A 15,724-nucleotide genomic window follows, 5' to 3' on the forward strand; every position below is an offset into this window, starting at 1 on the left:
TACACACTGTAATGTAATGTTTTCTTTACCCAACACTGCAGAGCACTGCTCAGTCAGTACATTGTATAAGATTCAAGCTGATATGTAGCGTGTCAGTGGGGTAGCGTTGTCGGTGAAAATAGGGACAATCGTCACAATTCCCATTTCTTTTCCCACATTGTGGGACATTTAGAGATCGCTTGCCGTAAATATCGGCTCTGTACGCAACGCACGCACCGATACCACCATCTATTTGAGCAGATTCACTTTCGACCGATGCTGATCTGCGCGATTAGTGTGAAGCGCAATGAAACTGATAAACACATGTCTGCAACTCATAATAGCATCGAGGAAAGCCTGCAAATGCTGGACCAATTGAACCCGCAGTTTTGAAGCGTGTGAAGTATGTCTTTTGGAATACATCAGAAATACTCCAAGCTTTACTAGAAATCACTCAGGCTAATTCCAAAGTAACGCTCCAGCATAACAAAGCTGACTTAAAATGTAGTAAACATTTTAAATGAAACGATCACTGTCACTCGGATCGTTCGGACCTGATAACATTCCGATTTGGTCAAACAAATTGTCAACTTCAACTAACAAGGGGCTTGATTTAATGGTTCAAAATTTAACGAGCAAGATATTAGAATCGAATCAGCTGTCAGTAGCGGTGCTACAGCGCTCATATACCTATTATGATTCATGGCAACCGGTTCCCTGATCTGTGTAGAGCATTCCATTTATGGCAGCAACGTGAGAGATCGCCGCACGTAATATGGGCGCGATCGTAGGACGAAAGGTTACGAAATCCCTGCGCATTCAGCGATTGCAAATGAATATTGATTACCGTTCGGGTGGGTAAGCGAAAACGAATTATATCCGGAACGAAATGCTATTAAGAATATCAATAACCGATAGATTGGGTAATTCCGGCTGGTGGTAGGGAATTAAGTTGTTACAGGCGTGTTTGGACGATTAGTTTTTGTGCTGAAATGTGATCTTTTCAGTTTTATTGCACTTTTTTCTTCACGCGCACGATTTTGTTTGCCCATTGTGAGTAAAGTTTCCTAATCATGCCTTGAACTTTTGGGAACATTCTTCGATTGTGAATTCAAGCGTTAAATTTATCTTGCCTCTTTCATTCACAGTATTTTCGGCAGCCGCACCCCTTGTATAGGGTGAGCGTGTATCTACCGATCAACTCTCTATCAGTCATGAAGATTAGTTTGAAGGTTATCGGGGTCTCGAATGCAGTTCGAGCCGCTTCTTGCAACATAAATCATCTTCCCAAAAGCCGAGATCTGCAATGTGTGAGCAGCAAACAAAAAATGCCATTTTCGCAGCAAGATCGCACTGCACGTCCCGATTGGATTCAGCACTGGACGAATGCAATCTTCCACCCACCCAGTGTGCGTATTATGAAGATTCATTCGTCCCAAATATTTCACCATGGTGGTGAATTGTGCCGGTTTAAAGATTAATTCTCGGTAATAAGATAGCCAGACAATTTATCTTAATTGCCCCGCTCTTTAAGGCAACTAAAGCAATCGAAACGGAGCAATTGTTGAAACCGAAAATGGAACAAAATGGTGTAAAAAGCCCCGGGCCGCACGCATATGCTCATCGCGGGTGGATGGTTTCATATAGGAAGACGGAGTGTGAAATGACTCACTTTGGGATGGATTTTAAGCCGCCGACCTGATTGATCCTAGGTCAGTGGAAACGTTCGGAGGCATTAAAAACGCTTTTAAAAATGTCTTCATATCCATCCGCACCCACACGTGTGTGTGTTGCAATCCGGTCATATTTACCGAATGGACACAAAGTACCGGACACATGTGGGCGACAGCTAAGTTGGTCCGATGACGCTTGGAATGGTCGTACGATTGCAATGCTGCAATTGTAACTGACAGCGAATTATCGTAATTTTATGGTGAATTTATAATGAAAAAATTTTGTTACTAAAAGTTCAGTAAAGTAAAGTAAAAAATGACACACACGACCTATATTAATCAGAACAGTAAAAAATCGTATAAAATTCAATAAACAGAATATAAAATTCGTTACAACCAAAGAAATAACAAATAAGTAGAACAACAAAAATCATAAAAAATAAATCAAAAGAAGTAAAATCAAAATAAACTAAAAAAATCCGCAAAATCATTAACTCATTTCCGATCTTTTGAACATTCCTTCGCGAATCTGTAAGAAACTTAAGCTACGCAAACATGACATATGCTGCATATGCTGTATAGTTGTTCTCTTTTACAGATCAAAAAAGACCCCTTACGCTTGTCTATGTGTGCCAAAACCGTGGTGGCGAAAACAACTCTAACATTACCCAGAAGAATGTGGTGCACATATGGTTTTCATTTTTACTGCCCATCCTCATGGCCGGCAGGGAAATCCCACGGATGCATTTGCATTAGCAGCGTGAGTTGCAGTGCTGAGTGGGAACAAAATTAGCACACTTGGTTGCTTTCGGGCAAAATGTTTGCTACAGCATATCTTAACGATAGAAGACTGACAAGCGAAACAAAACACTGCGCAAAGAAGGATTTGATGATAATCCGCTCTTGTATGTTACTGATAGCTTCAGGGATTGTGGAACAATAACGAAATAGACGCTATTCCAAATGGCATTTTTTCCCATGATGATATGAACCATTAATCAACAGCTGATTGATGAGCCGATCGGGATGCAATTTTTCACACAAACAATTGACATTTGCAGCGTACTATGATTGGGCCCATTACTACGTGTGCCCTTAAATGAGTTCCCGCTTCCCAATTGTACAATACACACGGTGATATATCACCATACTTTACGCCTCGTACAACACACACCATCTAATAGTGTTCGATCGCCGGGTGCACGATCGTTGATGCGATAAAACGATTGGAAAATTGGCCGTGGAAAAATAACGACAAGGGTATGATTGACGCAGGGAAAATATGATCGCCAGCGAGCGCGTCGACCGAATGGCGCGAAATGTCAGCCAAAGTTGGAAGTAGCCCGGCCTGGAAAGGAATGTGGGAAAACTGACCCCATTCTGGTGCGACGGAAAGTGATCGCTCTTGGGCACACGTCGGTATCGCACCCCGCTACGATTGATGGAGTGCACTCGGCCGAGCACTTGAGAGTCGCACCGGAATGCACTTGCATTTGCTGCGCTGCCTTACGGCCGGGCCGAGTGAATGGGAAGCGTAAAGCGGATCGGATTGGCCGAACTGACATGTGGAATGGCAAAGTTAATCTTGATCATTTTCTGCAACCGTCGAACGGTTGATTGCCGTTATGGTAGAAGATGGTAAGCGTGTGAAGGGGATGTAATAAAAGATCGCTAAAGAACAAGACAAAATACACGAGCGATTAATAAAAGTTTTATTCACCCGTGGCACTCACCATAAACCATTACAGTGAGCACCGGGCCTAACATGTAACCGCTATTGCGAGTTTTATTCAATTGTTGTAAAAATTCCTTCCAAATGGGTGCTTGGTTATGCAAAGCCAGCATTATTACTATCATGTAATCTCACACCAAAGCGCGCGCGTACACAAATCCTCCCAGCTGTGTGAGATCATGATCGACGATGATCTCAGCGTTCTCCTTTTTTTTTTGGTGGCCAATTATTTCACCGGACAGGGCTCGTCAAGGACGAATAATTTTATGTCTCCGAACAGTCTTCGCCACTGTAAAGGGTGAACCTGTAAATCACCAGGACGTCCTACCCCCGGGGCGTCTTCTACTGATAAGGGACAAAGTGCTGTTGAACCATGTGTCGCATGAGGTCACGATGGATTCGTTCCTTTATGTACATCGATTTTTACGACTTTTTACAAGAGTGGACCGTCTTCTCCGATAATACAGGCACGATTGCATTTCATGACACTGATTACGAAGCGATTGAAATTAGGAAAGAAGCTGCTGAATGAGGTAATCGGATAGTGATGGTGTTTAAATTTTATGTAACCATGTGTGGAGCACTTTGGGTCACAATTGGAAATAATGAATTAAGACCAAATGTGAGCGAATCGATGACCATTTATGAATATAAATTTATTATAGCAGTTGTTAATTTAATTAGGTTCACTAAGGTTATAATGCATTACGAAGCTTAATAGTCGCTTAAACATGTCTATTTTCTCAGCTATTCTCTGATTTGAATGGGATGTTCGTCAACCATAAATGTAATCTGTTTCTTCTTTAAGTTTTTTAGATGTCAAGATGTTTTTACTAATAAAATTAACAATTTATGTGACATCAACAGATTTAAATTCGCTATTAAGTTAAATTTATCGAATCGATCGTCTTGAGTTTTCTTTGTGGAAAGAAATAAAGTTAATTGCTACGTAATTTGATCACAGCATTAGTCAATTGTTTCACAGATTTCCTACGCATTTCCTTTCTATACCGCGACGAGAAGGACTTCGAAGGCTACCATATTCAACGAGCCATTCATTAAACCTTCTCCCTCGCACGCAAACTGTCAGCTAGTCAGCGCGAAACACGTTTCAAATGCCAAACGCAAATTCATTCAAGAACTGCGTGGTCGACAGGTAGCTCTCGGGCGCACGGAATATCGAGCGGGCTCACACACTTGCTACTTACACTAAGCTCGAAAGTAAAACTGGAAATTCATTCATAAAAACCACCACGTTGAACTTGATTGATCTACCCACGGCATCCGTTGGGGCGTGATTTTTTGTAATTTGCAAGCAGTTGGGAGGGATGTTTTTTCCATGCGCTTTGCTTTGTCGACTCCGCGTTTGTCGGGGGATCGATCGTAGGTGGGTTACGATTCTAAGTATCCAGAGCTCGGGCTCCACAATGCCACGCGTGTGGGTTGACTAATCGGTATCGTTTCACCATGCACGGCCTAGGCGAACACCTTGATCTGGCGCCCGCCAGCTGTTGTGTCCGGGAGGATATCCTCGGGACGTGGCCCCGTGGTTCACCTCCAAAAAAGGGTTCACCGCGTTGGAGCCGTTTGCGCCCGGGGTTTGGTTCCCACAAAAGGCTCCCAGCGGCCAGTCCAAATAAGGATGTTCGATGTTCCTTATCCCGGGACCACTGGACCAACTGGAGCCAGAACGGCAGATTGTTCGCCGTTCTAACGCTTCCTACATGCCGATCGTTAATTAAAGTCAACTGGCCGGGCCGCGGACGGGATGCCGAGTTTGGTAATGTCGTCACCGTCGACCGTTCCGCTGATCGATTAATATTCATCCTGACCATATAGAACCGCCTCGGGAGTATGCGTACCGAAGACGAATGATCAGATCGGTTTTTGCGTGGTTCGTGAGTGTTTCGTACGGCAATAAAACTGTATGCTAAATGGAGTGATTTTTGGCGATAAAGTTTAACCAGTTTGACAAGATACTGGGGGGACAGGATAAGCGAGTACGATTGTACTGGTTGAAGTGATGAAGAGATGCGGGCAGGATCTCCCATCTCTAGTATGGCCAAAGCTTAATGCATCCAATCTGTTACGCTGTCTAGTTGCATTGATGACATCGAATATTTTTAAATAGAAATCACTTCTAGCTGCGGCAATCGTCGGGCACAACCAATCTGTCTAAATCCAGCGAAACCTCTGTAATCGGTTCCCATTATTCATGATGACCGTTTTCGGGAGAAACACCAAGAAAAGCTGCTGAACACGTTTGTGAACATGACATAATACCTATGTTTAGTACATACCACCATTCCGTCCCCATTCCATCCCGGCAGCCGTGTAACTTTCCCTTTAATCGTACACCCTCCAGATGTATCCGCCTGCATGCATCAGGACGGCAAATCTTTTACCACACACCGTGCCGTTCAACAAACCCTTTCGTGGCAAAACATTTGGCGTTCCTCTGAAGTCTGAAGCATGACGAAAATTATTCGCTTAACTTGCACGCTAGGTCCCGCCTGTTCAAACACCACTTTTGGACAGTCTTAGACCTGTACCACTATGCAGAATAGGCTAACGGGCCTTGTTTGGTGAGTGGCAACTATAATCAAATTATCTGCCAGGTAATTGTCCAAGATGTTCGGTGGAAGGTTGCTTCGTAAGGGAGTGATCACCAGTGCCCGGTTAGTATCCTTCCCGTTCGGTGGCAAATAGCGCGCCATCTAGTGAAGAATGCGCCACACTAACAAAGAGAACACTAATCGCGGAAGGGAGTGAACACGCAACCGTTTAGTGTCTTCCCCGTCGTCACTCGGAAGGTGTTAATGGTGCAATCGGTTGCGTTGCAACGCATGGTACTCGTTGGTCTGGATAAATTCACCTGTTCCGACGTGGATCACCTTGAAATGGCCATTAGCGTGCACAGGTGTGCCGGGCTAATGTCAACCCACCGAACGCTGTGTGGCGTTGGCGGACGGTTCGGTAGGATTGCAAATCAACCTCTCCCGAACGCGACCGGTCCCCGGCGAAGAGTGACGGGTAGGAGGCGCATTAGAGGCCTTGATTGGTTGACAAACTTCTCTCGGTGAAGGTGGTGAAGGGGTTATCGTACGGGTTGCTGGGGTACAGGCATACAAGCGGAAAGTCAATCGGATCGGAAAGCGACACCAAATCTCAGCTGGTGACGAGGTCGAAGATGGTCGCACACGCGTAGGGTTTTGTGTAAGTTTGTAGTGGGCAAGGAACACAGAAGAAAAAAATGGCACGAACAGACAGTTTCTACCATACGGTCTCTCACATTACGTCCGGCGTACGCACATTCCGGAGCGATTGGTCAAGCATGATGATAGATCATGCCTGTGCCCAAAGGGCTGTTTGTTTAAAGCCGCGCACCATCTGTTCCATCGCGATGGCTAGGCGGCCAATGGCTAGGTTTGTCGGCGTCTTGCCATGTTTATTTCGGCGTCGGTGGGAACGGTTTCGCAATCGGACCCCGGAGTTCACAAATACTGACCGCATAGAGACGATCAGTAATGAGCCCTGATGCTCGGGAAATCGTGTCGTGCAAGTGGAGATGGGAGTAAATTTCCATTATCTGGGGTATTTCTTCAAACTCATGCAGCATATTAGACCTTCTGCTAATGATCGAAGATGATCGCACTATGATCTCCCTATTCTTCGCTAGCTAAAAATTAAACATTGCGGCAAGATGCTATTCGATCACGCTTATGTACTGTCACGAGTCTTACTGCTGTACCTGTCCCGACGGTAACGAAACAGCAGCAGTAGACTTTCTCGTAAAACTAACAAACAGTTTGAAGTTTTATCACAATCCTTATGGGGATGGTACACGATTTCATCCTCGCTCGTAAGTAACACTTGCTCCGTGATATGCAGGGCCTCGCATAACGGTGAGCCCTTTTGTGCTGTGGGGCATTCACCGAGATTGAAATGTGTGGTTCCAACAGTCAAGAGTGCCTGGGTGGGAAGACGAAAAAAAAGGGAAAGCATCTACTGCCAAACAACGGAGCAACACTGATTTGGCAATGATCGGTACGAGTGTGTGGTGACGTCCGTGTTGGGGTAGCTTTTAAACCGGGTGAACAAATTGTTTATTTACCGGTTACTCACAACGACTAATCGACATGATTTTTTCGTCTTGTTTAACTCACAGTATGGAGTTTCCCTTAACCTTCGACGGTAGATTCAACTGTTGATTACTTCACGAGTCCGCTTACGTCCGGTCCTGGTGAAAAGCTGAGTCCGGCATGTCTCGCTTTGTTTATCGAGTTATGAAAAATTGGCTCTACATTGGTGGTACCGTACAGTGTCCGAGCAGATTGGTTACTAACAAGTTCTAGTTTTCACAGCTTACAACTGCTGTGACGGACGCTGCACCATCACTTTGACAGTTGCGTTTGAGGATAATTTGTTTGCCACTGCCAAATTTGCTCCAAACGTGCAGATGTTGCCAGGTTCGAACATTGGCGTTTTGCGGCATAGGTGTACGCAAATGTACGATGTACAATTTTTTGTTGTTTTGTTTTGCATCACAGTTTGACGAAAACGTTTTCAAATCAACAAACTCGAACACATGTCTGGCCAGCATGGTTAGACTCAAGGTGTAAAGCTAATTTGAAACATTGCAAACGTCAACGGGACGGTGACATGTGTGTTTGGACATTTTGTTGTTTCGTCCTGGGCGTTTTTATACGATAATTTGAATTAAACAATGCCTCACAAGCAGACTTTTACAGTAAAGCTAAAGAAAAGCGTATTAACAGTACAGTTGCTATATTGTGAAAGATTTATATGATGCTCTTTCCCGTCAGTAACATTAATATCAGTTTGGTTTAGTAGTGTTGCCTACAAAATGTCTGCTCCTGTTGGCACACGTTGACTGGCAACGTGCATGTGGAAGGCAGGAATATAATTAAATTAATACGATGATTAATCTGATCTTAATGATGTACTTTGTAGGTGGTGATGATGCATTTCGTCGATCAATGAGTGAGAAAGATGATTTATATCGCTGCGCGTGACTCAGCCATAGTTCGGTTGAAATACTTGCTACAGTTTTCAATCTAGATCAGGGTTTCTCGCTGAAAAAATGAAGCTAGCTATCAAGAAGAATCTTACGAACAAGAAAGAGCTATTAGACAAAGTTGGAGTTAAACTTTGTTGTGTTGTTGTTTACAACTTTGTTGTAAAAAGTTGCCTTTTTTAGTCAAGGAAGGGATAAAACTTACATAAGGTCAATATGTAAGACTTGAACTGTTGATACAGCGATTAGGGATAAACAATAAATAAATTAATCATTAATTATTTAACTAACATTGCATGAACATTGAATCCATTACTCCAATTCAGCAGCAATAGTAAGAAATATAACATTTAAATGGTTAGTTTATTCGTCAAATATTTCTTAATTCACAGCTACACATACTTTACACACGCGATACATTTTATTGGTTTTATCCACTCTCGAGGGCATTAATTAAGTTCACCAAAAGGTAACATCTTAATAGATAAAATGGCCCATCCCTCATCCAATCCTGCCCAAAACGGGGGTTTGCAATAAATGGGTTTAAATATTGAACCATCTAAAGTGGATGTTTTGATGGCTCTCCCTCAAATAGCTCACTACTTCCAATTTTGGACCCATGCCACCTATCATAATCTGTCACGACCTCGCGTGTGTGCCGGTGTGAAACTGGGACGGAGCAAAACAGATTTAAGTGGCTACCGTAATGAACGTGAACCTGCTCGAGTGCGCCGAACTGAGGACAAAACGGTATGCAACAGTATGCAACAGCTAACTAGGAACTCCACTTGTCGCGTTTGCTGGTTTGCTCTTTTTGTTTGCTCCCCCTGAGGTCTGACTTACCGAACTTACCGAAGTGCCCGAAGCGTGTGAACCAATTTGCTGTGCGCTCATTAACATAAACGCTACCCTTCCTGAGATGCTCTCGAGGTCGTGAATAGCCCGATTGGGAGTGTTGGAATAAGAATTGGATACACATCAGTGCCACGCAGCAGCGGGTCGCGCATGAAGTGACCATACGGTACACCCTTCGCAATCCCTTAATGTCGATCGGTGGAGATGCAGTTAGTGTCGTTTGGTCCGATAGTCATATGGATAGGAGCACCCACCAGGAAGAAATGGAAATGAGCAACCCAATTTCAGCTTCAAATGGGATGGTAAAACAGCCGAGGACCTTCAGTCACAGGTTGGCCCGATGGTGGGCGACTATAAACAAATATTGGCCTCGTTAAAAACGCGACCAGGAATTGGCGCCTAGACCAGATACGGCTGGGGTTGAATAAACGCTGCTCGAAAGGCAGTTGCACTTCTGCGCTGCAGTCAAGGTTTATCTTTTCCTATGCCTTAATTTGACAAACTCGAATGCCGTATCCCACTCAATAATGATCAATTTGTATCGATACCCTTGGTTTTTTTTTGGAAAGCAACCTTAATGTTTCGAGTGTCGAGCGAGTGACTTGATGGGTTATTACAGATTCTAGAGCACCGCTTCGATGGTACAGGGAAGGGCCCCGGCTGTTGGTTGTAGTTTAAGAGGTTTTCACTTTGGCGTCATCGTTCAGCACGCTCGAGTAGATCGATTGACATAAACCAATATTGACAGCCATTATTCAACCGATAAAGCACTGGATGAATTTAAATGCCGGTTAGGATAAGGCGATGACGGTCAAGGGGTTGATATAGATGCTGTGGTGCTATATAAAAAAAACCTACACGAAGAATCTTACCCTTTAATGGACAGTTCCATAAAATCAAACAGATTATGCTACATTTAAGTAAACCTTGGAACATTTTTGGTGTTTTGAAGGAGTTCTTGGCCACCATGGCCGAAAAGGAGTTTTATAGAGACCCTAGGAACACAAACAAGGTTAAGGGGTCTTCAAATACTTAAAAATACTGGATTTTGTATGTTAAGTTACATTATACAAGGAATTCTTTTGAGACATTTATCGTCCAACAAGAGCGATTAAACAGTGAAAACAGAGGCGATGAACTGTTCAAGAGAGTAACATATTTATATTAAATTCGTAAATGTTTGTAAACATTTTTTGAGGTATTTGGAAATTTCATCAGTGATACTTTAGTGATAAAATAGACCAAACATTTAAAAAATCCCTAATTATATTTAAAATCAGAAAGTAGTGCTAGAAATTAAACTATCCAAACCAATTTTGTTTGCTCTTTTCATTAACTTTGTCAATCTTGATCACCGCAACCGGAACACAAGCAGCCCAGACATCCATCAAACGAAGCATTACTGGCAATTCTTACACGCATCCAACATAAAAAAGGCGTCATTAAAATCTCACCGGCCTGCCGAAATGTCCATCCGCGGCAATTGCCTTACCGATCATCGGGCAGCATGATCGTGTATGCCGTTTGAATTTAACGCTAAAATTTATGAGCCTCGTCTGTCCGATTCAATTATTTGCCGGGTGCATCGAAATCAATGTTGAGCGTGTCTACGGTGCGTCCTGTTGAATCACTATTTTGCCTGTTGATTTTCCCCACCGCTATTCGTCTGGTGCTGGGGAATTTGGGGGTTTGGAAAATCTCCGCGTGTAGATGAAAACTGTCACGGCCAGCTTCACGGCATCTTGCTCATGTCCGTCTCGATGGCCGACCCGACTGCAACCCGTACGTGTTGCGATGAAGATCGCGATCGTAAGATGATCGACTTGACCGCACCTAGAACCGCACCAGTGAGGGATGGGTTTTTGCACGTTGCAGTTTGCAGTTGGACAGCCGCACCCACTCAGGAAGGGAGGCGAGAGAACCGTAGATCAGCGGGCTGAGATCCGTTCGATCATTGGCAGGCGTCTCGACACCTGATGCACCGTACGGCACGGGCACGCCAGCGATTCGAGATGAATAGGAAACCGCGTGAGTGATTGATGACTCGGAAGTTCGCCTCGTCCGTTAGTTAATTTGTGTCTAATGATTTTGTCGCCGTACGCGCAATCTGTGCGCCATATTCTGCGGAATGTGTCATCGTGTTTTGTTTTGCTACTCCTTTAGAAATACCCATTTTTAGACGTGACTGATGTGAATTCATGCAGCGTTTACTTAAGGGATTAGGAATCAGTTAGGGAGCGAAAACCGGGGATGAAAATCATGGGATCGCGCCTTTTATTCACTAAACGTCACTTTGGGAGACGTAAGAAAAAAGGCACTCACTCATGTGGTTTGAAAAATGATGAATATTCCTTTAATACCGTTCGTTAAGAAATGTCATTCTTTTTTGCGTTTGTAGACCCTACCGGCACAGCACCATGGCGATCGTTGGTTCACGAGACAGCAGAAACAACATCGGAACAGATTCCTTCCATTTCCTACCATGCCCAGGAAACGCAGGTTCAACAGGGGTCACATCAAATGAAGCCAGAGAAGATGAACCGAATGTCGTTACGGGCGAGAGTAGCATTTAATTTTAGGTCAACCTAAATTTAGTCCACTTCCTGGCAGCTTAACAGTAAATAAGAGTAAAATAATAAATATAACCCACACGTGTCTGGTCGGGAACAGAGTTTTTGAAAGGCGGTTTTTTGTTTGCTTTCGTGTGCCTTAAGCGACGAAACTGATCGCTAATAACGATGTTTTTATTTTATTTTCCGATCATTCAGCATGAATGCTGCAAGGCATGACGAACTGATTTTCGTATTGAATATCACCAGGACAGATGGTACCGTTTACCTTTCCACGAGGCGACCTGCTTTTATCACACTATAATTCAACACCGAACTAAGTCACCGTAACACAAAAATTACTACCGTAGCAAAGCGACAACAGAGCGCGAGGGAGAAATTAGTTCATTAGAAGATGTAAAATCGAAGCATGCGGAATGTTTTCGTGGCGAGAAATATAATTCCCTCTCTCGATATGGGTGATGAAAAATGTACATTTAATTGATCACTGTTTCGATGCTGTTCCTTGAGAGACTGTTTACGACTGTGTCAACATTACCGTTTTTGTGGCCCATCAAATGGTAAAGTTGGTAAGGAAGAAACAAAAAACAGATTTAATTTTAACTACCAACATTAAAAAGCAAACAAAATAGCCAACCTTCCCATCACCGTCGTGTTGCCGTGTGTCGTGACAGTCGCATGGGTCGCGTGCACCAACGCACCACGGTGTATGAAAAATCCATTCCATTAATTTCAATCCATCACGGTTCAAATATACTTTCAAACATTCACCCAAACGCCCGTGTCTGGGAGAGTGAAAATCTTGCCTCTTCCATCAATTCGTTCACTTTCGGACGGCGCACGGGGACATTTCAGCGCGTATGATAATAAAAACCAGTAGCCGTCCGAGGGTGTACCGATCCTTCGGTGACGAAACACACGCTTGGATCGCAGTTCACCTGAACGAAATGGTTACTCCCGGCCTCGCGGCAAGGAAGCAAACATTGCTCAAGAAGTCACCGAAGTTAGTCAGTTACACTGTCGGTGTGTACAAGTAGCCGGGGTGGGTTCGCGTAGGAGTATGTGTCCCATACGTGTGCGACCCGAAAAAACCGAAACGAGTGTCTATTTTCTCGGAGACATCCGTCCCGTCCCCCAGCATCTTCCATTCGCGAAAGGACTAAATGATCTGTCACAAATCACCCCGTAATGAATGTGACCGTCTGACGATGACGGTGAACCGGGTTGCACAAAATATAAATTATACACGATGGCCATTTGAGCAGTTTCACGACGGGAGCACACAGGTTTGGACTGCGCGGTTTTGATCAGCAGGGAAGAGTCTAATTGAGTTCCTCGCACCAAAGTTTTCGGCCGAAGCCCTCAGCCCAGTTCGTGCACGGTAGGAACGAGCGTGGCTTCGTCGGGCAGGAACGTGATACTATTACTAATTAAGCCATTTGTTGCCATTTTATAAATATCACGACAAAAAGTGGAGGACACCGTGCACTATCAAAAACCCTAGTGCTGCACCATGGCAGTGTAAAGTCACGTGAAGCAATAGCCGTACTGCGGGTTGTTGAATGTTTGAAGCCACAGCCCCGTGAGTGCATCGAATGGGACCGCCGCTATAAAGTACGATGCGTATGTATGATTGCACCTGTTCACTTTCCGACTGACTACACCCAAATAGAACCCTTTCGACCATTTCGTCTGAACGGGTCGTTGACAGAGGGCACCGAAAAAAAAAAGTGCTCATAAAAAAACATAAATATTCCCATAGGTTCTAGCAAGTTGCGCATAATTTTTATGCACACCGGTTGGGTCGGTTGTTTCTTGTACGTTTCGTGATCGTGAATGGGACAAAACAGGCGCATAACGAAAGGGCGACCTTCACCGAGGCGTAACCGATGGGTTAACATTGCTGTTTTTTTAGTATATTGCAGGAAAACATGAAAGTTAGACGTTCTTGTACATGCATGAATTTTCCGTAAAGATTTTTGAATTATATATTTATTCAGAGGAATTTAGTCATTCAGAGGAATAGCATAATTTGAATTCTGAGGAATTATTACATGACACTCAAAAATGCATGAATCCTTGAAGATTTCAGACTCTTCAAAGGTTCCTGAGGATCTTCAAAGAAGTAAATGCATTACTTAATCGGTGTATTAATTCTTCCCATTGTAGAATCTTGAAGTATGGAAGAATCTTCTATTCTGAAGATTCAAGATCTTATGAATCTTTCAAGTGGTCTTGAATGTTCAGAATAGAGATTTAGAGTGATTAATTCAGATTCAAGAATCTGGTAACCTGGAACCAGGTAACGTATAACGTAGAATACGATATTGTAATTTGTTTAGTAATCTTCAGAGCACCACATAGCATTGCAGGGAACTCTTAATAGTGATGTGCGAACAGTAGTGTGCCATTTTTTTGGCATTTACTGAGCTCATTCTATGCAGACAATTTTAACATTTTAAACCATCCTATCCTACTGTGCCCAACATAAAAATATATTCGAAACACGCCTAATGTACTAAAAGCTTGATCGATGGGATCAACCGTAGGGCTACTAACTACGGCACTAAATCTCACCCAGCACCAACCACAGTCAAATTGAACCAATTTATCTACCGGCTGTGGCGCTCGGTGTCGGTTGATACGTTCGGTTGATGGATTATCTCACAGCCCCAACACCCTTTCATCTTCAGGAGGTGTATGTTTGGAATAACGCTTTTCAAAATAATGTGCATCCTGTCAGCAGTTAGTGATGATTTACGCCGGTCTAAAATGCAATCGGTGATGGAGGTATGACATTAGCGTATCTTGTTTGATGTGGAGCACCAGTTATGCCCAAACCAACATTAGTGTGTTTCGTGCAAAGTTTTCCTAAAATAAATCTTAAATGGCTTAATCTACTGGTACATGGGGGATTTATTCTGCCATTTTGAGTATGTGCTGGCTCCCAATGAATCAATTGATAATTAGAGTAAATTCATTGATTCCAAGCCCTGAATCATTCTCCTGCGCCTCGGGGCACTGTTGGTGCAACTGCAGAGACCTGGAGGATGCACTGTCATCTAGTGTACAGGGTACTCGAAGGTTAGTCCTCCACCATTGCGCACCCTTCGGTAATGATAGCTTCTCGAAACGATCGAAGACAAACGATGCCTCCCACAATAATCGGCCCCGCCGTGTGGTTTTACGATTGATCGATCGCGATTGATCGATACGGCGGCTAACGCTGTGGCTTCGTGCAGTTCTGCGAACAATTTTTACAGCCGCACAACCAGAACTTCGATTCATTCTCGTGCTGTATGTTGTGCATATGCCTCCGTATGATGATCGCGATGATGATGTTGCATCGCGCCCCGTCTGCTTCACGGTATCCGATCTGTGAAAGAAATCAATAATTGGTAGGAAAAAAGTCATGCTCTCGATCACTTTATCTCCATCAACACCGTCATCGTCACATCGCGCTGGGGCCGATTATTATTTCATACGGCTCCTTCCGACACGCGATCGATGGCGACGACGACGATTATGACGACTGGCGAAGGCGCTTACAGCCGGTCCTCCAATCCAGCCCGGTTACCGATGCGTCATCCACTTCCACCGGCGTGCTCTCGAGTCACCTTGCGTAACGCTATTAATAATTCCACTTCTAAGCATCGCATTTGGCATGCCTGGGATGGCTGCGGTACACCTACACACCGCGGCCGAGGCAAAGTGTGGCGTTTGTGGAGCGAACGTTTGAGCGGAAACGCCCACCCAAGCGATCGGGGTGCTGGTGTACTGCTGCGGATAAATAATATGTTGCGAAGGCTCAGCTTAACCTGCGCACACACACGACGATGGTGATCGATTTCTTTTATGCTAATTTCGGTGCACCGCA

The sequence above is a fragment of the Anopheles marshallii genome, chromosome 3 (genome assembly GCF_943734725.1).
Source record: "Anopheles marshallii chromosome 3, idAnoMarsDA_429_01, whole genome shotgun sequence".
NCBI classification, from domain to species: domain Eukaryota; kingdom Metazoa; phylum Arthropoda; class Insecta; order Diptera; family Culicidae; genus Anopheles; species Anopheles marshallii.